Here is a 26,697-nt window from a genome sequence, read left to right on the forward strand (position 1 = left end):
GGAACTTGAGGTAGTAATGATGTTCATAACATCATTCGATTCATACATATAAATCTATCTTATTCGAAGGTTTAAACTTGTAATCACTAGAACATAGTTTAGTTAATTCTAAACTTGTTCGCAATAAAAGTTAATCCTTCTAACTTGACTTTTAAAATCAACTAAACACATGTTCTATATCTATATGATATGCTAACTTAATGATTTAAAACCTGGAAACACAAAAAATACCGTAAAACCGGATTTACGTCGTCGTAGTAACACCGCGGGCTGTTTTGGGTTAGTTAATTAAAAACTATGATAAACTTTGATTTAAAAGTTGTTATTCTGGGAAAATGATTTTTATTATGAACATGAAACTATATCCAAAAATTATGGTTAAACTCAAAGTGGAAGTATGTTTTCTAAAATGGTCATCTAGACGTCGTTCTTTCGACTGAAATGACTACCTTTAAAAAACGACTTGTAACTTATTTTTCCGACTATAAACCTATACTTTTTCTGTATAGATTCATAAAATAGAGTTCAATATGAAACCATAGCAATTTGATTCACTCAAAACGGATTTAAAATGAAGAAGTTATGGATAAAACAAGATTGAATAATTTTTCTCATTTTAGCTACGTGAAAATTGGTAACAAATCTATTCCAACCATAACTTAATCAACTTGTATTGTATATTATGTAATCTTGAGATACCATAGACACGTATACAATGTTTCGACCTATCATGTCGACACATCTATATATATTTCGGAACAACCATAGACACACTATATGTGAATGTTGGAGTTAGCTATACAGGGTTGAGGTTGATTCCAAAATATATATAGTTTGAGTTGTGATCAATACTGAGATACATATACACTGGGTTTTGGATTGATTCAAGATAATATTTATCGATTTATTTCTGTACATCTAACTGTGGACAACTAGTTGTAGGTTACTAACGAGGACAGCTGACTTAATAAACTTAAAACATCAAAATATATTAAAAGTGTTGTAAATATATTTTGAACATACTTTAATATATATGTATATATTGTTATAGGTTCGTGAATTAACCAGTGGCCAAGTCTTACTTCCCGACGAAGTAAAAATCTGTGAAAGTGAGTTATAGTCCCACTTTTAAAATCTAATATTTTTGGGATGAGAATACATGCAGGTTTTATAAATAATTTAAAAAATAGACACAAGTACGTGAAACTACATTCTATGGTTGAATTATCGAAATCGAATATGCCCCTTTTTATTAAGTCTGGTAATCTAAGAATTAGGGAACAGACACCCTAATTGACATGAATCCTAAAGATAGATCTATTGGGCCTAACAAACCCCATCCAAAGTACCGAATGCTTTAGTACTTCGAAATTTATATCATATCCGAAGGGTGTCCCGGAATGATAGGGATATTCTTATATATGCATCTTGTTAATGTCGGTTACCAGGTGTTCACCATATGAATGATTTTTATCTCTATGTATGGGATGTGTATTGAAATATGAAATCTTGTGGTCTATTGTTACGATTTGATATATATAGGTTAAACCTATAACTCACCAACATTTTTGTTGACGTTTAAAGCATGTTTATTCTCAGGTGAATAATAAGAGCTTCTGATGTTGCATACTAAAATAAGGACAAGATTTGGAGTCCATGTGTGACGACCCGGAGATTTTCGACCAAATTTAAACTTAATCTTTATATAGTTTCGACATGTTAAGCAAAGTCTGTAATGTTGAGTCTTAAAATTTTTGAACTGTTTCAGATATTCAATTGACCTTCGTCTGCTCTCGGTGATTCACGAACAATTAAGTATAAATAGATATGTGTGTATGTATATATAAATAATAATTCGAAATATAATTTGAAGTATTATATGTTGTTGTTATTAAAAATTAATAAAACAAAAATAGGATATTATAATAATTATTATTTAAAATATATCTATATATATAAATAAAGTATATTAAAAAAAAATATTAAGTGATTGTAATACTCGTTTGATGTTCCGATTGATATTAAGCAAGTTAAATTCAAACTTATGTAATTCTAAAATAAACGGTGATTCAAAAATGAGTAATATAAATTTTAAGCTTATTAAAAATGTATTTTAGAACTATTTATTGATTTTTAAAAACTTTTTATATTTTACTTGGGGTTGGGAGTGAATAATTAATGTAATTTTTATTTAATAGTTAATGATCGAATTTTATACCATAATGACCAAAATAAATAAATATAGTTAATTTAAAAATATGAGATTTTTTTTTCTGAACACTTTTATCCGCCACTGATTAACGACGGAGTATGAAATTTAGTCCGTAAATGGTGACGGCTAACAAATTAACACGTTTCAAATTCTATATTATATGAAAAGTAAATTTTTCCTGTACATGATTGATAAATTAGATTTACTATTTCTCTTGTGAATCAATTAATCAAGCTACCATCTATCCTATTTAATTATATAATATACATATTATGATTCAATCAAGATATGACATATGATATTATTGTGTTGTGTTTTTTTTTAATTTTTTTTTTATTTTTAACCGTTCATTTCAATCTCAATCTTTCAACACACTTGTTCTCTTTTCTTATTTATTTATATACTACTAGACCTTTACTCCATTTGCAACAACTACCCATCAAACCATTTTTCTGCATTTTTTTTTTGTGAACCACAAATGGAGTGGGTTCTTAATACAAGTTTTAGATTAGATTAAATGGTTCCCATGGAAGAACAAGGAGCTTGTGAAGAGTGCACCACCAATTATCTTGTGATGCAGAAAGCAACTAGATCCACCGAGTGTTACCACCTTTTATCCTTAACCCGTTTCCACTTTCTTTTTCTTTCTTTGGTTGATCATGCTTCTATTTCCTTGTTCAATTACAGAAAAATACACCAAGATCACCACATCATCACCACCCATGTTGTCACCACCCTTTTGTTCTTCTTTCGGATGTCGTGAACTATCCAACGAACACCTCCAGTTCCTATTATCTTTTGGGTTTGTTTCATCACCACCCACAACACCGGCCACCACCATTGCAACCGTCATCCCTCACCACCACGACTTGCAGCCACCTCCGGTCACCATAACTCTTTTTCTCTCTCCTCCTTCTTTCTTATTTTCTTTTCGTAAACTCAATACCATACCCATATCAAACGCGTTTCATTTTCTATTTCTTGATCAAACTCAGCCTTAAATCATCATCGTTACCACCTTGATAACCACATGAACGTCACCATTCACCATCCTACATCGTTACTATCTCTCTACCTCCCCATCTCTCTCTCCTAATCCCATTGTGAACCCACCATAAAACCCATTAAATTTTTCTGTTGGTTGTTCCTGGTACTGTATAAAATTAAAATGTGAAGATGATAAGCATGATGTTAATTGATGATGAATGACCCAGCTGTTGTTTGCTTGTGAATACAGTTAATAAATTTTTTTTTTCTTTCTTACGTGTTAACCATGGTGGGCCAAAAGAGACTTCACCCACTCAACTTGGTTCTTTTTATTAAAGGATACAAGTAGAATATTATATTTAGTATTATACTAAATGGCTGGTCACCTATCTGTTATGAAAAAATGACGTGAAGATGTTTGAAAAAAAAAAGATAAACGATGATGATTATGATTACAAAGGATGGAGATGAAGAGGATGATGATTGGATGTTAAAAAAATCTCAATTATAATGATTTTGATGATGATTATTAGTAAACGAGTAATGATTTTGATTGATAATGTCGTTTGATTTGTAGAAGATGAGGTAGAAACAGATAGAGAGATATATATATATTTGTATTAGAGGGCTTAATTTCAGAAAAACACAATTGGAGCCTTGGTTTGGAGTGTGTTGTTATTCGAGAGGTCCTAGGTTCGAAACCAGGCCACGGTGTTTTATTTTTAACAACAAAAATTGTTGGGCCGGAATACATGTTGGGCTGAGTTATATTAAGTTATTCTTGGGCCGAATTATTGTTGGGTCGAGATATGAGTTATATGAATTTACTCCGGTATCAAAATCGAAAGACACAAGTAGAGTAGATGGTTTGAGGGTGTTAGTGGGTTATTGAAAGGTCATGGGTTCGAGCCCTGTCTAGGGCATTTTGTTTTTGGGAAAAGCTTTTTAAGGTAGTCTCATTTATTATTCTTATTCTTATTATTTTTATTATTATTATTATTGTTATTATTATATTTATTACTAATAAAACCATTAACATTATTATCATTGGTAGAAAAATTATTATTATAGTTATTATTATCATTAGCAATATTATTATGATCCCTATTACTAAATGTATTTTTATCATTATTATTGAAATTAACCTTTTATTTAAACTATCATTTTTACTATTAAAAGTATCACTTTTATTAGAATTATCATAATTTTTATCATAAGTAGTATTACTTTTATCATTAGTATTATTTATATATTAAATAAAGATTGTCTATATAAAAATATATTTAGGACATAAAATCTAACTATATTAATACTTTAGTAATAAATGTTAATTATCTATATAAAAATAAATATATCTAATTAAGTTATTAATAAAACTCATGATATAAAATAACAATTAAAATCACTAATAATATATATATATATATATATATATATATATATATATATATATATATATATATATATATATATATATATATATATATATATATATATATATATATATATATTTGTTCGATTTCCATTACATATGTTAATATACATAAATGAATAATATAGGTTCGTGAATCCGAGGCCAACCATACACTTGTTCAATGATGTCATATGTATTTTTACTACAAAATACAGTATTGTGAGTTTCATTTGCCTTTTTACCCTTTATATTTTTGGGCTGAGAATACATGCGCAACTTTTATAACTGTTTTACGAAATAGACACAAGTAATCGAAACTACATTCTATGGTTGAATTATTAAACCGAATATGCCCCTTTTTTAGTCTGGTAATCTAAGAATTAGGGAACAGACACCCTAATTGACGCGAACTCTAAAGATAGATCTATCGGCCTAACAAGCCCCATCCAAAGTACCGGATGCTTTAGTACTTCGAAATTTATATCATGTCCGAAGGAGGATCCCGGAATGATGGGAATATTCTTATATGCATATTGTGAATGTCGGTTACCAGGTGTTCAATCCATATGAATGATATTTTTGTCTCTATGCATGGAACGTATATTTATGAGAACTGAAAATGAAAATCTTGTGGTCTATTAAAATGATGGAAAAGATTATTTATGTTAAACTAATGAACTCACCAACCTTTTGGTTGACACTTTAAAGCATGTTTATTCTCAGGTATGAAAGAAGTCTTCCGCTGTGCAATTGCTCATTTTAAAGATATTACTTGGTATTTCAAAAGACGTTGCATTCGAGTCGTTGAGTTCGTCAAGATTATTATTAAGTCAATTATAGTTAGATATATTATAAAATGGTATGCATGCCGTCAACTTTCGATGTAATGAAAGATTGTCTTTTCAAAAACGAATGCAATGTTTGTAAAATGTATCATATAGAGGTCAAGTACCTCTCGATGTAATCAACTGTTGTGAATCGTTTATAATCGATATGGACTTCGTCCGGAGGGATTAGGACGGGGATTTACAGTTGGTATCAGAGCGGTGGTCTTAGCGAACCAGGTCTTGCATTAGTATGTATAACTGATAGCTGTTTAGATGCATTAGTGAGTCTGGACTTCGACCGTGTCTGCATGTCAAAAGTTGTGCTTATCATTTCGTGTCGAAAATTACCTGTTTAACATTCTTAGAGAATCACTTGCTTATCATCCTTAGTATAGACACATCTTATTGCAGTGATTGCATGATTAGTGTATAGACATAAATTCATATCTTAGCATATCTGCTAATTCATATCTTAGCATATCTGCTAATTCATATCTTAGCGTATCTGTTATTGTAAACTTTGCCTGACATTTTCTGTAGATTCCTCCGTAACTTATGAGATTTTAGTATTATATATGCATATGTAAATTATGTATTGCAGGATACTAATCTACATTCTATTCTATTTCTTATCAAAAATCCTTCATCTGATCGTACGAGATGAATCCCTCAACCAGTTCGAGTCCTTTAGATTCCGATAGCTATTCCGATAGTTATTCCGACAGCTATTCCGACATAGATTTTCACTCGGACTCCGAAAGCAGTGTCACCAGAATGAATCAACCAATCATCTATCCCCAATTCATCTGATGGGTTTGTAGTCGACTTAACCGATGGAGATGAGCAGAAGGCGATCCTTTCCATCCACCAAATTGCCCTCTTGGCGGTGAACCTGAAGCACTTACCGGCAAACCTGTTCGAGATACTATTTTCTCACTCATTTCCCGAATATCTCGCCACGATTATATTTTATCTAAAATTCTAAACCTTATTCATCCATTCGTTCCGACCGACAATCAGCTTGGAGTAATGGGAGAAGTCAACGAGCTTCGCGCTGGATTAATAAATTTGGAGAATATGGTGCAAAATTTACCAGCTTCAGCAACATCACCGGTACCAACAGTACCATCGGCAACAGCACCAATATCATCAACAATCCATGCCTCAACATCTCATTCTGTACCTCAAGCATAATCATCGTTCTACATGATGTTCTACATCATTTATCCCCGTTCGACATGGCGATTAAGTAATCTCTAAAGTTTTGGAAATTATCCATTCTAGTTCTAACGGTAAATCAAATGAGTTTAATATCATATTAACTCATTAAATCCATGATTATATCTGAAGAAAATATATATGTAAGTATATTTTCATAAAGATTGTAATTAAAAATTCTTTTGTACAAACTATTAATGGTGAAAATATTTTAACGGGTAGGTAATACCTGAGGAATATTTAGATTTCACATTAATAAGTTACACTGTATATTCTCCGAATCTGATTCAACAGTCATTTACGATCCTACTTACATCCATCGATATACGTATCCGTTCACCACAGAATAACCATTTTCATTCAATTTCATATTTGGATTTTGACTTATCAGAATCCGACAAGTGGCATAATGAAGAAAACATTGGACAAAATAAAATTTGTTATAAATAAACAAATTAACTATGATAAATTTTGTTAAGAATCCACGCTAACAAAATCCTAGCTAACTGTTCCTAGCTAACTGTTAATTCCGTATTACATTGTAACTATCGCAATTTATTTTATCGCAATTTTAATTTTTGCAATTTTATTTATCGTCATTTAATTTCTGTTATTTACTTTACGCACTTTATTTATTATCATTTAAATTCCGGTTATTTATTTTACGCACTTTAAATATCTGGACACGTATACAAGGTTTTTACATATGATATCGACGCATCTATATATATTATTTGGAATCACCATAAACACTCTATATGTAGTAATGATCGAGTTCTCTATACAGGGTTGAGGTTGATTCTATAATAATATATATACTTTGAGTTGTGATCGAGTCTGAGACATGTACACGGGTCACGATACGTATTAATTAATTCGAATATTATATATTAAACTATATATGAATTATTAGACTGTTAACTGTGGATTATAGACTGTGGACTAATAACATTGGACAATTAAAATGAATTAAAATATTGATTATAACATATGAAACTAAACAATTCTTCAAGTTTTCCACTTGATTTCATCTTAAACCTCATTTGTATCTTGACAATTACAATCTGCGTTCAAACTTTTCTTGATTCTTGAAAACACCTCAATTGAGAGGATGAACCCACCCCACTTCATCTACGAAAGAAAAGATTTATGAATATAATTATGCACCTGAAAACACTCGGAACCTGAGTAAATGTTTAACATGTATCTGTGCTGCTCCTTTGACGTTGTTATTACCAAAATTAACTTTGCAATTCCCTTCCAAAGTAGCCGATTTTGTCACAGCTCCAGCAAATCAACTTCGACTTTCATTCTAATTAACCTTATTATAACCTTGGTATATAAGTTGCCTTTCGTCATCGTTAACGGAGAACCTTTTATGTTCCACCATATTAGCAGTAAACGTACCAGCAACATCAGCATTCTCTGGTGTAAGTCTCTCCGACAAATCACTATACATATTTATTTAAACCCTATCATATACTCATCCGCATCTGATAACGAGAATTGCCATACCAATTACTGAGAATTAACAATCAGTATTTTGAATCTCGCATCGTTTCTACATCAACAGTTATATGTATACATATAACATTTATCTCCTAAAATTATGATCGTCAATTCTGAAAATTTTGAAAAGCACTCAGCCTACGAATCAATACATGAACTTTGAAAAAGCTGAATGAAGCAGCAGAAACTGTAGACAAACGTAAACGACCTTAATCATCGGAAGTTTGATGATAAAGAATAGTATGTTGGAAAAGCTCAGAAAAGTTGGAACTAGAAAAAAAAGATTGAGCTAACCACTAAGGAGACCTAGTACAAATACAAGGACCATACCCTATATTCAAAGAATCCAGGTAATTCTGGATCCGTTGAAATCTTTAGAAAATATCTTGCTCCGAAGTCATGTTAAAATCTTGCGGAAAATTTTTCTTCATCAACCTTCGAACTTGGAAATCCCAAAATATCATCATAAATATCTTCGATATTTCTGAGGATATTTTCATAAATATTCTCGTCCGAAATTATATACCTTTTCGTGCTTACTGTGTTTCATTTTATTGGAAACTCCTGTAAAATCTAAGTTTAATTTATGAATGAATTCTGGAGAATTGTAAAGGAATTGATGCATGAATTAGTATAATATAATGACACTTGATCAACATGATTATATTACAGTAAGTCATGCCGAGTTTCTAATGGGACGTGATGATTCACAGATTATAACGTCATCACGTGCCATGTTACCTAACTCTTTCATTCTGCTTAACTTATAAACATATCAAGAAAGTATATTCTTGATAGTTCTATTCTCAGTGATTCTGGTAATTTGACAAATCAAATCATGCTATTACATTCTCTCTTGTTTAGAACATTATGTTAATTCGAAACTCCATACCTACGAATTCTGGACCATTACTTGCGAAAAGAAAACAAAAGCATGAAGCTCCGAAATAGAAAATGGGTATAAATCGCAGCAAATAAGAGAGAGCATTAACCGTGAATGACAATGATTATAGAAGACGGGAGCAGGGACTCCGAAATATAAAGGAGAATATAAAGGCTGATAACAACACATAAATTACAAACCTTGTATATCAATGTTTATCACAACATAAAGACACGAGAGAATTAAAAACACTATAACCCCAAGGGCGAAGTAGAATAAAACAGATTCCTCCGGTGGAAGTTGGAAAAGGAGAATGATTGTTGCGATAGTCAGGATAAGGACAAGGATTAGAACTGGATTAAACATTTTCGTAATCTTTTGGATGTATGAACTAAGAAAGAAAGTATAGGAATGGTGAGAATAATGGAACGGAAGAAGTTTAATTTATAATGGAAATATCAGACAGAGTAATCGAGGCAGATCACCGTATTTAATTATAGAGATCTTAATCTCCTTATTCGTCGAAGAATCAAATCTCTTAGATTTCGAAGATTTTCTTTAAATCCCTTGAATTCCGAAATTCAACCAAGAGAACGTCAAAAGTTAAGACGCACCTTATTTTTTTAATTCAAGCATGACTAGTCAAAAGTTATGATGAAACATGTCTTTCTCATTTCAATATTTAATGATAGCTTCACTCGTACTCTTCGAGTAATCGAATTATCTTATCCATATTACTCAACAGTAATAAAACTCTATTTATCAACTGATATTCGTCATGAAAACATTTTTATTGTTAGCCATGACCACCTCACTCAAATTTCGGGACGAAATTTCTTTAACGGGTAGGTACTGTGACGACCCGGAGATTTTCGACCAAATTTAAACTTAATCTTTATATAGTTTCGACATGTTAAGCAAAGTCTGTAATGTTGAGTCTTAAAATTTTTGAACTGTTTCAGATATTCAATTGACCTTCGTCTGCTCTCGGTGATTCACGAACAATTAAGTATAAATAGATATGTGTGTATGTATATATAAATAATAATTCGAAATATAATTTGAAGTATTATATGTTGTTGTTATTAAAAATTAATAAAACAAAAATAGGATATTATAATAATTATTATTTAAAATATATCTATATATATAAATAAAGTATATTAAAAATAAATATTAAGTGATTGTAATACTCGTTTGATGTTCCGATTGATATTAAGCAAGTTAAATTCAAACTTATGTAATTCTAAAATAAACGGTGATTCAAAAATGAGTAATATAAATTTTAAGCTTATTAAAAATGTATTTTAGAACTATTTATTGATTTTTAAAAACTTTTTATATTTTACTTGGGGTTGGGAGTGAATAATTAATGTAATTTTTATTTAATAGTTAATGATCGAATTTTATACCATAATGACCAAAATAAATAAATATAGTTAATTTAAAAATATGAGATTTTTTTTTCTGAACACTTTTATCCGCCACTGATTAACGACGGAGTATGAAATTTAGTCCGTAAATGGTGACGGCTAACAAATTAACACGTTTCAAATTCTATATTATATGAAAAGTAAATTTTTCCTGTACATGATTGATAAATTAGATTTACTATTTCTCTTGTGAATCAATTAATCAAGCTACCATCTATCCTATTTAATTATATAATATACATATTATGATTCAATCAAGATATGACATATGATATTATTGTGTTGTGTTTTTTTTTTTTTATTTTTTTTTAACCGTTCATTTCAATCTCAATCTTTCAACACACTTGTTCTCTTTTCTTATTTATTTATATACTACTAGACCTTTACTCCATTTGCAACAACTACCCATCAAACCATTTTTCTGCATTTTTTTTTGTGAACCACAAATGGAGTGGGTTCTTAATACAAGTTTTAGATTAGATTAAATGGTTCCCATGGAAGAACAAGGAGCTTGTGAAGAGTGCACCACCAATTATCTTGTGATGCAGAAAGGAACTAGATCCATCGAGTGTTACCACCTTTTATCCTTAACCCGTTTCCACTTTCTTTTTCTTTCTTTGGTTGATCATGCTTCTATTTCCTTGTTCAATTACAGAAAAATACACCAAGATCACCACATCATCACCACCCATGTTGTCACCACCCTTTTGTTCTTCTTTCGGATGTCGTGAACTATCCAACGAACACCTCCAGTTCCTATTATCTTTCGGGTTTGTTTCATCACCACCCACAACACCGGCCACCACCATTGCAACCGTCATCCCTCACCACCACGACTTGCAGCCACCTCCGGTCACCATAACTCTTTTTCTCTCTCCTCCTTCTTTCTTATTTTCTTTTCGTAAACTCAATACCATACCCATATCAAACGCGTTTCATTTTCTATTTCTTGATCAAACTCAGCCTTGAATCATCATCGTTACCACCTTGATCACCACATGAACGTCACCATTCACCATCCTACATCGTTACTATCTCTCTACCTCCCCATCTCTCTCTCCTAATCCCATTGTGAACCCACCATAAAACCCATTAAATTTTTCTGTTGGTTGTTCCTGGTACTATATAAAATTAAAATGCGAAGATGATAAGCATGATGTTAATTGATGATGAATGACCCAGCTGTTGTTTGCTTGTGAATACAGTTAATAAAATTTTTTTTTCTTTCTTACGTGTTAACCATGGTGGGCCAAAAGAGACTTCACCCACTCAACTTGGTTCTTTTTATTAAAGGATACAAGTAGAATATTATATTTAGTATTATACTAAATGGCTGGTCACCTATCTGTTATGAAAAAATGACGTGAAGATGTTTGAAAAAAAAAAGATAAACGATGATGATTATGATTACAAAGGATGGAGATGAAGAGGATGATGATTAGATGTTAAAAAAATCTCAAGTATAATGATTTTGATGATGATTATTAGTAAACGAGTAATGATTTTGATTGATAATGTCGTTTGATTTGTAGAAGATGAGGTAGAAACAGATAGAGATATATATATATATATATATATATATATATATATATATATATATATATATATATATATATATATATATATATATATATATATATATATATATATATATTTGTATTAGAGGGCTTAATTTCAGAAAAACACAATTGGAGCCTTGGTTTGGAGTGTGTTGTTATTCGAGAGGTCCTAGGTTCGAAACCAGGCCACGGTGTTTTATTTTTAACAACAAAAACTGTTGGGCCGGAATACATGTTGGGCTGAGTTATATTAAGTTATTCTTGGGCCGAATTATTGTTGGGTCGAGATATGAGTTATATGAATTTACTCCGGTATCAAAATCGAAAGACACAAGTAGAGTAGATGGTTTGAGGGTGTTAGTGGGTTATTGAAAGGTCATGGGTTCGAGCCCTGTCTAGGGCATTTTGTTTTTGGGAAAAGCTTTTTAAGGTAGTCTCATTTATTATTCGTATTCTTATTCTTATTATTTTTATTATTATTATTATTGTTATTATTATATTTATTACTAATAAAACCATTAACATTATTATCATTGGTAGAAAAATTATTATTATAGTTATTATTATCATTAGCAATATTATTATGATCCTTATTACTAAATGTATTTTTATCATTATTATTGAAATTAACCTTTTATTTAAACTATCATTTTTACTATTAAAAGCATCACTTTTATTAGAATTATCATAATTTTTATCATAAGTAGTATTACTTTTATCATTAGTATTATTTATATATTAAATAAAGATTGTCTATATAAAAATATATTTAGGACATAAAATCTAACTATATTAATACTTTAGTAATAAATGTTAATTATCTATATAAAAATAAATATATCTAATTAAGTTATTAATAAAACTCATGATATAAAATAACAATTAAAATCACTAATAATATATATATATATATATATATATATATATATATATATATATATATATATATTGTTCGATTTCCATTACATATGTTAATATACATAAATGAATAATATAGGTTCGTGAATCCGAGGCCAACCATACACTTGTTCAATGATGTCATATGTATTTTTACTACAAAATACAGTATTGTGAGTTTCATTTGCCTTTTTACCCTTTATATTTTTGGGCTGAGAATACATGCGCAACTTTTATAACTGTTTTACGAAATAGACACAAGTAATCGAAACTACATTCTATGGTTGAATTATTAAACCGAATATGCCCCTTTTTTAGTCTGGTAATCTAAGAATTAGGGAACAGACACCCTAATTGACGCGAACTCTAAAGATAGATCTATCGGCCCAACAAGCCCCATCCAAAGTACCGGATGCTTTAGTACTTCGAAATTTATATCATGTCTGAAGGAGGATCCCGGAATGATGGGGATATTCTTATATGCATATTGTGAATGTCGGTTACCAGGTGTTCAATCCATATGAATGATATTTTTGTCTCTATGCATGGAACGTATATTTATGAGAACTGAAAATGAAAATCTTGTGGTCTATTAAAATGATGGAAAAGATTATTTATGTTAAACTAATGAACTCACCAACCTTTTGGTTGACACTTTAAAGCATGTTTATTCTCAGGTATGAAAGAAGTCTTTCGCTGTGCAATTGCTCATTTTAAAGATATTACTTGGAGTCATTCATGACATATTTCAAAAGACGTCGCATTCGAGTCATTGAGTTCGTCAAGATTATTATTAAGTCAATTATAGTTAGATATATTATAAAATGGTATGCATGCCGTCAACTTTCGATGTAATGAAAGATTGTCTTTTCAAAAACGAATGCAATGTTTGTAAAATGTATCATATAGAGGTCAAGTACCTCGCGATGTAATCAACTGTTGTGAATCGTTTATAATCGATATGGACTTCATCCGGAGGGATTAGGACGGGGATTTACACCATGTTTGTATGATATTGTGTAAAAACTGCATTCAAGAAACTGATTTCGATGTAACATATTTGTATTGTAAACCATTATGTAATGGTCGTGTGTAAACAGGATATTTTAGATTATCATTATTTGATAATCTACGTAAAGCTTTTTAAACCTTTATTTATGAAATAAAGATTATGGTTTGTTTTAAAAATGAATGCAGTCTTTGAAAAACGTCTCATATAGAGGTCAAAACCTCGCAACGAAATCAATTAATATGGAACGTTTTTAATCAATAAGAACGGGACATTTCAGTGAATATTTCTGATTCATCAACTCTTTATGTGAGTTGGCCGGTTTAAATTGCGTGGAGTAGAAACAGAAACGGATGGCTTTTTGTCTTCTCTATTCAGAATGATTTCGGAAGGAGTATTGCACCTGCACCACGTATGGTGCTTACTAACCATTGGCCTTGAAACGTATGTCAGGACCAAGTTCTAACTTGAACCGTACACCAGCACGCTCATCAATCGAAATGACAAAGTACTGTAGATTTGATGGGTCATACAGATACTTTGGGTCCAAAATTCCGTACCTTTTTGGGAGTAGGGGTCGTGCTTGATCATGCTTAGCCTTTTACATATTTTCTTAAAAGAAATCTTTTGACACAAAACATAAGTTTCAGCTTAATCGTTCCGTTCTAATAAATGTTTTGAAAACCGATTTCTAGCAATTTTATTAGATCTTTTGGGAAAAAACAAGGTAAGAATTTTTCGAACTTACCCAATATCCATTGCTTAATTACTTTTTGGACAAAAGAATTTTTCAAAACTTGGCGTTTTACTGTTACTTGACCTTTAAAACCTTAGACCTTTACCCATTACCCCACACTTAGAAGAACATTGCCCCTAATGTTCTCTAGAAAGAATACTTTAATACTTTATAAATTAAGGACATTGACTTCTAAAATTTCCAAGTTAGTTGCGGGAGTTATCCCACACTTAGAGATTTTAGTGCGTTATAATTGAAATAGGTTTGAGGAAGGATTACTTCCCTATGGTCGTGTTACTTTCCTAGTGCTTGGCCTTCCTACGATCAATCTCCTAAGGACCAGTCTCTTTTGATAATATTTCTGCATGAAGAACAAAAAAGAAAGGCATCATTTCCACTATATATAACTTTTTTAGTACAATGCTTCAAAAAGATAAAACTAAAAATAAAATAAAGTAGTCTATGGGATACTATCCTGGTCAATGTGCTGAGTCGGTGCTACGAAGTATCCAATGAGATCATCATCATCCTCTAGTCTCGGTAAGTACTCAAGAGGTTGCCCTATATCCAACTCAGGGCCTAGTAGTGAATCCAGACAGAGGTCTGACGGTAACTCCAGGTGGGATAGGCTCGGGAAAGGCTCCTCGTCAGGTATGCTCCCGGTGATCACAAATGCCTGGGCCGTTGGTGGCTCAACTGATATGGGAATACTGACTAAGTGACAACCCTCGGGTAGCTCAGTGACTGGAGCAGGCGGCGTGATGTGAATAGGAGTAGCATGTGCAGGCATGACAGCTGAGTGAACTGAGGCCGGTGTGGAACGCTTGGGGGTAGCTTGTCGTGTCGGCTGAACATGGCGTGCTAGCCTAAATGAAGACGGGCCCAGAGTACTGCGCGGCATCCCCTCGCGCTGAAGGTACACTCTAAGAGCTCGGTAGATCCTCTGCTGGTCTCTGAGTAGTGCCTATGTAACATCAGGGTCACTTAAAGTGGCTCCATAGTGTATCACCGTCTGTGGCTCATGTGTGTCTAGTAGATGTGTGTGCTCGGCAGGTCTCCTGGCTAAACGTCTAGATCGTCGAACGGGAAGAGCTAGCAGTGCTGTGCCAATGTCCTCCTCAACACTCTCCAATATCAATCGCCTTGGGCCTAATTGCCCTGTTGATGGCCTGTTCTGATCAGCACTGCTTCCAGATGAGTAAACTCTAGGAGTCCTCCTCCTGCGAACTGGGATGTAAACTGAAGCTCCTGAGCTTGGCATTTTTGCCTGAACACATTCAACAAACTTATAAGTACTAAGCGCAAGTATGGCGCTTAGTTGTTAGTACACAGAGATAATATCTTAAGACGGAAATTAATTGAAATAAAAATAAATAATAATAAAAAAGATAAGCAAGGGGTGCCTCTCAAGAGCGCTTTGTTTATCAAGTCATTATAGCTCGACTTTTCTTTGCCAGATCTTCAGAATGGATCAAAGGAGAAGAGGTGCTCCTCCTTATCGTGGTCTTCTAGATAAGCATTTAACCGGTGATCGTTGACTTTGAAGTTGCTAATAGGTCCTTTGAATTCCACGGCTTCGTGTGGAAAAGCATGTACAACTTTGTATGGGCCACTCCATCTTGATCTAAATTTTTCAGTGAACTTCTTGAACCGAGAATTGAAGAGTAGAACTTTTATCTCCAGGGGCGAACTTCGTAGGGATTAATTTTACATCATGCGTAAGCTTTATTCGTTCCTTGTAGATGTATGACGTTTCGTATTCTTGGTCTCTTAATTCGGCGAGTTCGTTCATCTGCATCTTCCGATGCTTTGAGGTAACTGAGGGGTCGACGTTGCAGGTCTTCAGCTCCCAGAGAGCTTTATATTCAAGTTCCAGCGGAAGGTGACAGGCTTTTCCATAGATCATGCGGTAGGGTGTAGTCCCTAGAGGATTCTTGTAAGCAGTCCGGAATGCCCACAGAGCATCGTCTAGTTTTTCGGCCCATTTATTCCCATGATGGCCGACAGTTCATTCTAAGATTCTTTTGAGTGCTCTGTCGTGACTTCTGCTTGTCCGTTAGTCTGCGGATGATAGGCGGTGGACATCTTGTGGGTAACTCCGTATTGTTGCATCACCTTCATAAATTGAGTATTACAGAAGTGTGTGCCTCTATCACTTATTATAGCACGGGGAGCTCTAAATCTGCAGAAGAGTCTCTTCAGGAAGTTGGTGACGACTTTGGCATCATTTGTTGGCATAGAGTTTTGAGTGAGGTCGTCATGGCTAACAATAAGAATGTTTTCGTGACGAATATGAGTTGATAAATAGAGTTTTATCATTATTGAGTAATATAGATAAAACGATTTGATTATGTAAAGCGTACGAGTGAAGCTGTTATAAAGATTGAGATAGAGCTTTAACTTTTTAACGTAATCACGGTGGATTTCCGGAATTCCAGGGATTTAAAGAAAATCTTCAAAATCTAAGAGATTTGATTCTTCGGCGAATAAAGAAATTAAGATCTCCATAATTAAATACGATGATCTACCTTGATTACTCTGTCTGATATTTCCATTATAAATTAAACTCTTCCGTTCCATTATTCACACCATTCCTATACTCAATTCCCAAATTCAAAAGTTTGTGAAAATACTAAATCCAGTTCTGATCCTTGTCCTTATCTTTACTATCTCAACCATCATTCTTCTTTTCCAACTTCCACCAGAGGAATCTGCTTATTTCTACTTTGCCTTTGGGGTTATAGTGCTTTTAATCCTCCCGTGTCTTTATGTTGCTATAAACATTGATATACACGGTTTGTAATTTATGTGTTATTATTGGGCTTTATATTTTCTCTTATATTTTGGAGCTCTTTTGCCTTTTTATTCTCTTCTCGACCTCTAGTAAAGCGAGTAATGGTCCAGAATTCGTAAGTATGGAGTTTCAAATGAACTTAATGTTCTTGATAATGCTCCAAATGAACATATATTTAGTATCAATATCCTTCCAATATGTAAAGCTTTTAGTTGCAAGTGTTCTATTTTTATGTAATATTCGTTTAAATAAATAAGTGCAAAGACAAAAGGCGAAAACGAAGATTTGAAGACGCAAACGTCCAAAAAGCTCAAATGTACAAGATACAATCCAAATGGTTCAATTTATTGATGAGAAACGTCTAAAAAATGACAAAAGTACAAGTTACGCAACGCAAAGTACAAGATATTAAATTATACGAAAGGACGTTCGAAAATCCGGAACCGGTACCCGAGCCAACTATCAACGCCCGACGTAATGGACCAAAAATTACAAGTAAACTATGCACAAGAATATAATATAATATATAAATAATTATATTAATTATTTATATTTTATATTTATATATAAATTATGTCGACAAGCAAGGTTTCAAAATTGTGTGAGCTGGATTTTCAAACTCCGCGACTCGCGGAGTTTGCAGGCTTAAAATGCCGCAACTCGCGGAGCTGCAAAAATCAGAAATGCCTATAAAAGGTCATGCATTCTGCCGAGTTTAAAAAAAACATAAAAACAATAATAATAATAATAATAATACTCTGTAAGATATAATAAATAAATATATAATATATATATATATATATATATATATATATATATATATATATATATATATATATATATATATATATATATATAGTATAGGGTAGTTTTATATTAGATTAGTTCGGGTTATGCAAAAGTTATTTTTACGGGTTTTTGAAGTCAAAATTCTGTCCGTGTAACACTACGCGATAAATACTCAATGTAAGTTATGTTCTCCTTTTTAAATTAATGTCTCGTACTTAAGTTATTATTATGCTTATTTGAGCCAAAGTAATCATGATGTTGGACTAAATATTAAAGACGGGGTAATTGGGCTTTGTACCATAATTGGGGTTTGGACAAAAGAACGACACTTGTGGAAATTAGACTATGGGCTATTAATGGGCTTTATATTTGTTTAACTAAATGATAGTTTGTTAATTTTAATATAAAGATTTACAATTGGACGTCCCTATAAATAACCATATACACTCAATCGGACACGATGTTCGGGGAATTTATATGTACGAATAATAGTTCATTTAACCGGACACGGGAATGGATTAATAGTCACTAGAATTATTAAAACAGTGGTGAAATTATGTACAAGGACACTTGGCATAATTGATAACAAAGTATTAAAACCTTGGGTTACACGCAGTCGATAACCTGGTGTAATTATTAAACAAAGTATTAAAACCTTGTTACAGTTTAAGTCCCCAATTAGTTGGAATATTTGACTTCGGGTATAAGGATAATTTGACGAGGACACTCGCACTTTATATTTATGACTGATGGACTGTTATGGACAAAAACCAGACGGACATATTAAATAATCCAGGACAAAGGACAATTAACCCATGGGCATAAAACTAAAATCAACACATCAAACATCATGATTACGGAAGTTTAAATAAGCATAATTATTTTATTTTATATTTCATCGCACCTTTAATTATTCGTCATTTATATTTTTTGTTATTTATTTTATTTTGTTAATTAAATTTATTTTACGCTTCGCTTAAAATATAAAATCGACAAACCGGTTATTAAATGGTAAACCCCCCTTTTATATATTATTATATATATATATATATATATATATATATATATATATATATATATATATATATATATATATATATATATATATTTATATATTTTTGTACAAATGTAATTATATAAAAATATAGTGTAACCGTCTCCCTGTGGAACGAACCGGACTTACTAAAAACTACACTACTCTACGATTAGGTACACTGCCTATAGTGTTGTAGCAAGGTTTAGGTATATCCATTTTGTAAATAAATAATTAAAACTTGTGTAATATTTCGTCATATTTCGTATTTAAATTAATACTATTTCATATACACCTCGCATAACATCAGTTCTAAACAAGAAAGAATGTAATAGCACGATTTGATTTGTCAAATTACCAGAATATCCGGGAAAGATAGAACTATCCGGAAGATATGTTCTCGATATGTTTGGAGATTAGGTTGAATATAAGAGTCGTGTAACATGGCACATGATGATGTTATAGTCTGTGAATCATCACGTTCCATTAGAAACTCAGCATGACTTACTGTAATATAATCACGTTAATCAAGTGTTATTATATTATACTAACTCATGCATCAGTTCCCAACATTACTTCAATAACATTCATATTTTAAGCTTGAAAGTTTACAGAATATAGAAACTAACAGTTTCTATATGATGTAACACTGATAGCACGAAGAAATTAATGATTTCGGATAAGAATAGTTATGAAAATATCTTCAGAAATATGGAGGATATTTATAATGAAAGATACGATGATATCTTGAAATTTCTAATATTGATGGTTGATGAAGAAAGATTTTCTGCAAGATTTTAACATGAGTACGGAGCAAGATATACGTTGAAGGTTTCATTGGATCCAGAATTACCTGGATTCTTTGTATATAGGGTATGGTTCTTGTATTTGTCCTTGGTCTCCTTCGTGGTTAGCTCAATCCGTTTTTTTTTTCAGTTCCAACCTTTCTGAGCTTTTCCAACATACTATTCTTTATCATAAAACTTTCGATGATTAATGTCGTTTTACGGTTTTTGCTGCTTCATCAGCATTTCGATGACTAGTTCGCAGTTCGGGGTGTTTTTCAAAAACTTCACATTCAAGCATGTAAGTCCAGATGATAGACATTATATGTACACATATAACTGTTGGCATAGGCATGCTGCGAGATTTCAAAATACTGATTGCTAATTCCAGGTAATTGGTATGGCAATTCTTGTTACAAGATGTGGATGAGTACATGATGAGACTTCAATAGATAAATATAGTGATTTGTCGGAGGGATTTAAACCAAGGAGCAACTAGATTACTGGTATTTCTGCTGGTAATATGGTAGAATATAAAAGGTTTCCTGGTAACAATAAAAGAGCACGCATATATATCAAGGTTATAATAAGGTTGTTTCGAACGAAAAGTCGATGTTGACTTGCTGGAGCTGTGACAAAATTTGCTACTTTGAAAATGAATAGCAAAGTTATTTTCGATAATAACAATGCCAAAAGAGCTAGCACAGATACGTTTTAAGCGTTTACTCAGGTTCCGAGTGTTTTCAGGTGCATAACTATATGCATCAATCTTTTCTCCCGTAGATGAAGTGCGGTTGATTCATCCTCTTGATTGAGGTGTTTTCAAGAATCATGAAAGGTTTGAACGCATATTGTAATCAGCAAGATACAATTGAGGTTTAAGATGAGATCAAGTGGAAAACTTGAAGAAGTGTTTAGTTTCATATGTTATAGTCAATATTTTAATTCATTTTAATTGTCCAATGTTATTAGTCCACAGTCGGTAGTCCATAGTTAGCAATTCAAAATTCATATATAGTTTAATATATAATATTCGAATTAATTAATACGTATCGTAACCCGTATTCGTCTCAGACTCGATCACAACTCAAAGTATATATATTATTATAGAATCAACCTCAACCCTGTATAGAGAACTCGATCATTACTGCATATAGAGTGTGTATGGTTATTCCAAATAATATATATAGATGCGTCGATATGATATGTCAAAACCTTTTATACGTGTCCCGATATTTAAATTGCGTAAAATAAATACAGAAATTAAATAACAATAAATAAAATTGTGAGAATGTAAATTGCGAGAATGTAAATTGCGATAATTAAATTGCGATAAATAAAATGTAATCAGTTAGCTAGGAACAATTAGCTAGGAACAGTTAGCGTGGATTCTTAACACAATTTCTCATAGTTAATTAGTCTGTTTCTAACAAATTTTATTTTGTCATATGTTTTCTTCATTATGTCACTTGTTGGATTCTGATAGGTCAAAATCTGAATATGAAATTGAATAAAAATGGTTATTCTGCGGTGAATGGATACGTATATTGGTGGTTGTAAGTAAGATAGTAAATGACTGTTGAATCATATTCGAAGAATGTACAGTATAACTTATTAATGTGAAATCTAAATATTCCTCGGGTATTACCTACCCGTTAAAATATTTTCACCATTAACAGTTTGTACGAAAGAATTTTTAATTACAATCTTTATGAAAATATATATACATATATATTTTCTTCAGATGTAATTATGGATTTAATGAGTCAATATGATATTAAACTTATTTAATTTCGGTTTGAGCTAAGATAAATAATCTCTAAAACTTTTAGAAACCACATATTCTTCGCAGAATATTTCTTCAATGAAGTTATGAATTAATACTTCATCGTTCATTGTTGTTGGTACTCCTTGGTATCCATGGTGTATATGACGTTGATGTTCGTGTGACAGATTATGAAGTTGAGGTTTGCGATGCGGTTGTTTTTGGTGGTGGTAATGGTACTGTTGGCATTGGTAGTGGTACTGGTGCTGCAGCTGGTGTTTGTAACCTTCGCACCATATTCTCTAAAGCCACTACCCGAGTGCGAAGCTCGTTGACTTCTTCTATTACACCGGGGTGATTTTCGGTTCGGACTAGCGGATAAATATAATCTAAAATTTGATATAGTATATAATCGTGGCGAGATACTCTGGAAATGAGAGAAAAGATGGTGTTTCGAACAGGTTCACCGGTAAGTGCTTCAGGTTCTTCGCCAATAGAGCAATGTGGTGGATGGAAAGGTTCACCTTCTTCTTGTCTCCAATGATTGAGGAGGCTACGAACCCATCAGATGAATTGGGGATGGTTGATTGATTGATTCATTCTGGTGACGTTGCCTCCGGAGCTTAGGTGAACATCCATGTCGGAATAGCTGTCCGAATAACTATCGGATTAGCTATCGAAGTCTGAGGGACTCGAACTGGTTGAGGGATTCATCTCGTACGATCAGATGAAGTATTTTCGATAAGAAACAGATTATAGGATGTAGATTAGTACCCTGCAATACTTAATTCACATATGCATATACAATACTAAAATCCCATATGTTACGGAGGAATCTACGGAAGTTGTCAGACAAAGTCTACAGTACAAGATATGCTAAGATATGAATTAGCAGATACGCTAAGATACGAATTTTGTCTATACACTATTCATGCAATCATTGCAGTAAGATGTGTCTAGACTAAGAATGATAAGCAGGTAATTTCCTAAGGATGATAAATAGATGATTCCCGACAAAAAATGATAAGCAAAACTTTTGACATGCAGACACGGTCGAAGTCCAGACTCACTAATGCATACTAATGACTATCACTTAGACACACTAATGCAAGACCTGGTTCGCTAAGACCACTGCTCTGATACCAACTGAAGCGACCCGTCTTAATCCATCCAGACGAAGTCCATATCGATTATAAACGATTCACAACAGTTGATTACATCGCGAGGTATTTGACCTTTATATGATACATTTTACAAACATTGCATTCGTTTTTGAAAAGACAATCTTTCATTACATTGAAAGTTGACAATATGCATACCATTTCGTAATATATCTTACTATAATAGACTTAATAATAATCTTGATGAACTCGACGACTCGAATGCAACGTCTTTTGAAATATGTCATGAATGACTCCAAGTAATATCTCTAAGATGAGCAAATGCACAGCGGAAGATTTTTTTCGTACCTGAGAATAAACATACTTTAAAGTGTCAATCAAAAGGTTGGTGAGTTCATTAGTTTAACATAAATAATCATTTCATAATTTTAATAGACCACAAGATTTCATACTTCCATTTCTCATAATCATACGTCCCATGCATAGAGACAAAAGTATCATTCATATGGATTGAACACCTGGTAACCGACATTCACAATGTGTATATAAGAATATCCCCATCATTCCGGGATCCTCCTCCGGACATGATATAAATTTCGAAGTACTAAAGCATCCGGTACTTTGGATGGGGCTTGTTGGGCCCGATAGATCTATCTTTAGAGTTCGCGTCAATTAGGGTGTCTGTTCCCTAATTCTTAGATTACCAGACTTAATAAAAAGGGTCATATTCGATTTCGATCATTCAACCATATAATGTAGTTTCGATTACTTGTGTCTATTTCGTAAAACATTTATAAAAGCGCATGCATTCTCAGTCCCAAAAATATATATTGCAAAAGCATTTAAAAAGGGAATGATGAAACTCACCATACTGTATTTTGTAGTAAAAATACATATGACGACATTGAACAAGTGTAGGGTTGACCTTGGATTCACGAACCTATATCATTTATATATCTATTAACACATATAATGGAAATCACATAATTTCATTTATTACTATATATTATTTATGTATTTGTAGTTATATAGAATTTATACTAAATTCCATTTAAAAACGTATACTTATATTATATCTTAAATTATGTGTTATATATATTTATTTTGTATATATATATATATATATATATATATATATATATATATATATATTTAAAAATGATTTTAATAATACTAATAAGTACATAATGATACTAATACTAATAATAATAATAATAATAATAATAATAATAATAATAATAATAATAATAATAATAGTTTGTGTTATTTTGATAATAATAATAATCCTAATCATAATAATAGTAATAATACATATATTAGTAATAATGATAATGATAAAAATTATAATTTTAGTAACAATAACAACAATAATAATAATAATAATTTTGGTAATGAAATCTACCTTCAAAAGCCTTTCTAAAAAAAAATGTCCCGAACCGGATTTGAACCCGAGACCTCTCGCTCACCCACAAACACCCTTAACCATTCTGCCATTCATGCCTTTCTTATTTAGTATGCAACCTAAATATATATATCTATTATCTATTTCAACTTGACTCATCTTCTTCATCTTCTACCTTAAATCCATTCAACCATAGAACTTCAAAAATCAAAATAACGAATTCGGATTTTCATTTATGACTTGAAAACAACATGAAACAAAAAAAAATGTGTTCATGATATAAAAAAATGAGAAAAAAATAAAAGAAAATCCTACTGCTTGCTGGTAGCAAATAAAAAAAAATTTTGTTTTCAATTTTGAGTTCGTTTTGGACAATCTTTACAACATGAAACATGTTTCAAATCATTCCTAAAATCTATCTAAATCATCAATTTAACTAGAAACTTCAACACGATTACGAATTTCGCGATGAACACTTTCTTTGACTTTTGACAAAATAACTTTGACTCGCAAATTCGATTTCGTTATTAAGAATTGGAACTTGAGATTTTACAAGAAGTTTAAGTAAATGATTCCTAACAACTCTACATTTCTAGTTTTTAAAATTTGTTTCGAATTCTCGTTAGTGTATATCACTGTGAAGAACTCAAGAACTCAAAAATTGATTTTTAGATTAAGAGTGTTATAGGTTATGATTACAACATGAATTGTGTTGCAAATCATTCCTATAAACTTTATGGATCATTAAATTAACTGGAGATATCAAAACAAACTCGAATTTGATTCAAGAACACTTAGTTGACTTTGAAAACCAAAACTTTGACTCTCAAATTAGAAATTGATAGAAAGAATTGAAGATTGAAAACTTACAGATAGTTTAGATAGACGATTCCTAACAAGACTGCATTATTACATTTTGAAAATTTGTTCGAATTTGAAATATGGTAAAAAAAGGTGAAGAACAGGGGTTTCAAACTTGTTTCAGTGTTTTTCCTTTTTAAATCTGTAATTGAGGAGATACATTATGTAGTGTAGTTAGAGTAGGTTAATAATTAGTCACAGGTTATATGAAATTTAATAATTGAGATTGACAGATAACAAGTCTCGACAATTAGTACAAATTAATTCAAATCAGTAGGTGGAAGAAAAATAAAAAAATATAAAAGGGAGTTTGACATCCAACTGTATTTGTTGTGTATAGGCAAGTTGATATCGATCCTATTATAATCTAAAATAGAAACAGAATTACGTACGTTTGATTTTCAACAAAGAGGCTGGGTTCATTCTCTTTTCTTTTATAAATATAAATATATATATATTACTAATCAAATTACTAATAATAATAATAGTATAAATAATAATAATAAATAATACTGATATTATAGAAAATTAATAAATAATAATACTGTTATCTTTAATAATAATTATTATACTAATAATAATATTATTAATAATGATATCAATATTAGTTAATAATAATGTTAATAATTATGTTATCAATGATATTGTTTATAAATTATATTATTTTTATAATAATAATAATATTGATAATCTATAATGATAATGTCAATATCTATTAAGAGTACTAATATTAATCATAGTACTAAATTTATAATTTTTTTTTACTCAATATAGTAGTGGTATTAATAATGATAACAATAATAATAACTATATTGTTCATAATTCTTAATAACAATTATACTAACAATATTTATAATACTAATACTTATTAACAATGATATCTGATAATATTTAGATTACAATTATAATATATGCAATAAAACTAATATTGATATAGATATTAGTTTTAATAAGGAAAGTAGTAATAAGGTTATTATGACGACTATATTCTTAAATTGTATTTACATATAATATATTCAAATTATTAATTATGTAATATTTAATATATATATATATATATATATATATATATATATATATATATATATATATATATATATATATATATATATAGTAATTTATATTGAGTATTAAATTCTTACATATTTACATATTATAATAATTATCTATAGAAATCATACATATATATATGAATTCATTTTAAGTACAACATAATGATTTTTATATCTTATTTTACATATTAAATTTTTAAATGTTTAAATTATAATTTATACTATCAAATTATTATATATAATACATTTATGTATATATACATATTTATTTACAAATAATTGTTCGTGAATCTTCGGGATTAGTCAAAGGTCAAATGTATACATGAACACAGTTCAAAAGTTTTAAGACTTCAACATTACAGACTTTGCTTATCGTGTCGAAACCATATAAGATTCAAGTTTAAATTTGGT

This window comes from Rutidosis leptorrhynchoides, chromosome 1, assembly GCF_046630445.1.
Source record: "Rutidosis leptorrhynchoides isolate AG116_Rl617_1_P2 chromosome 1, CSIRO_AGI_Rlap_v1, whole genome shotgun sequence".
In the NCBI taxonomy this organism is placed as follows: domain Eukaryota; kingdom Viridiplantae; phylum Streptophyta; class Magnoliopsida; order Asterales; family Asteraceae; genus Rutidosis; species Rutidosis leptorrhynchoides.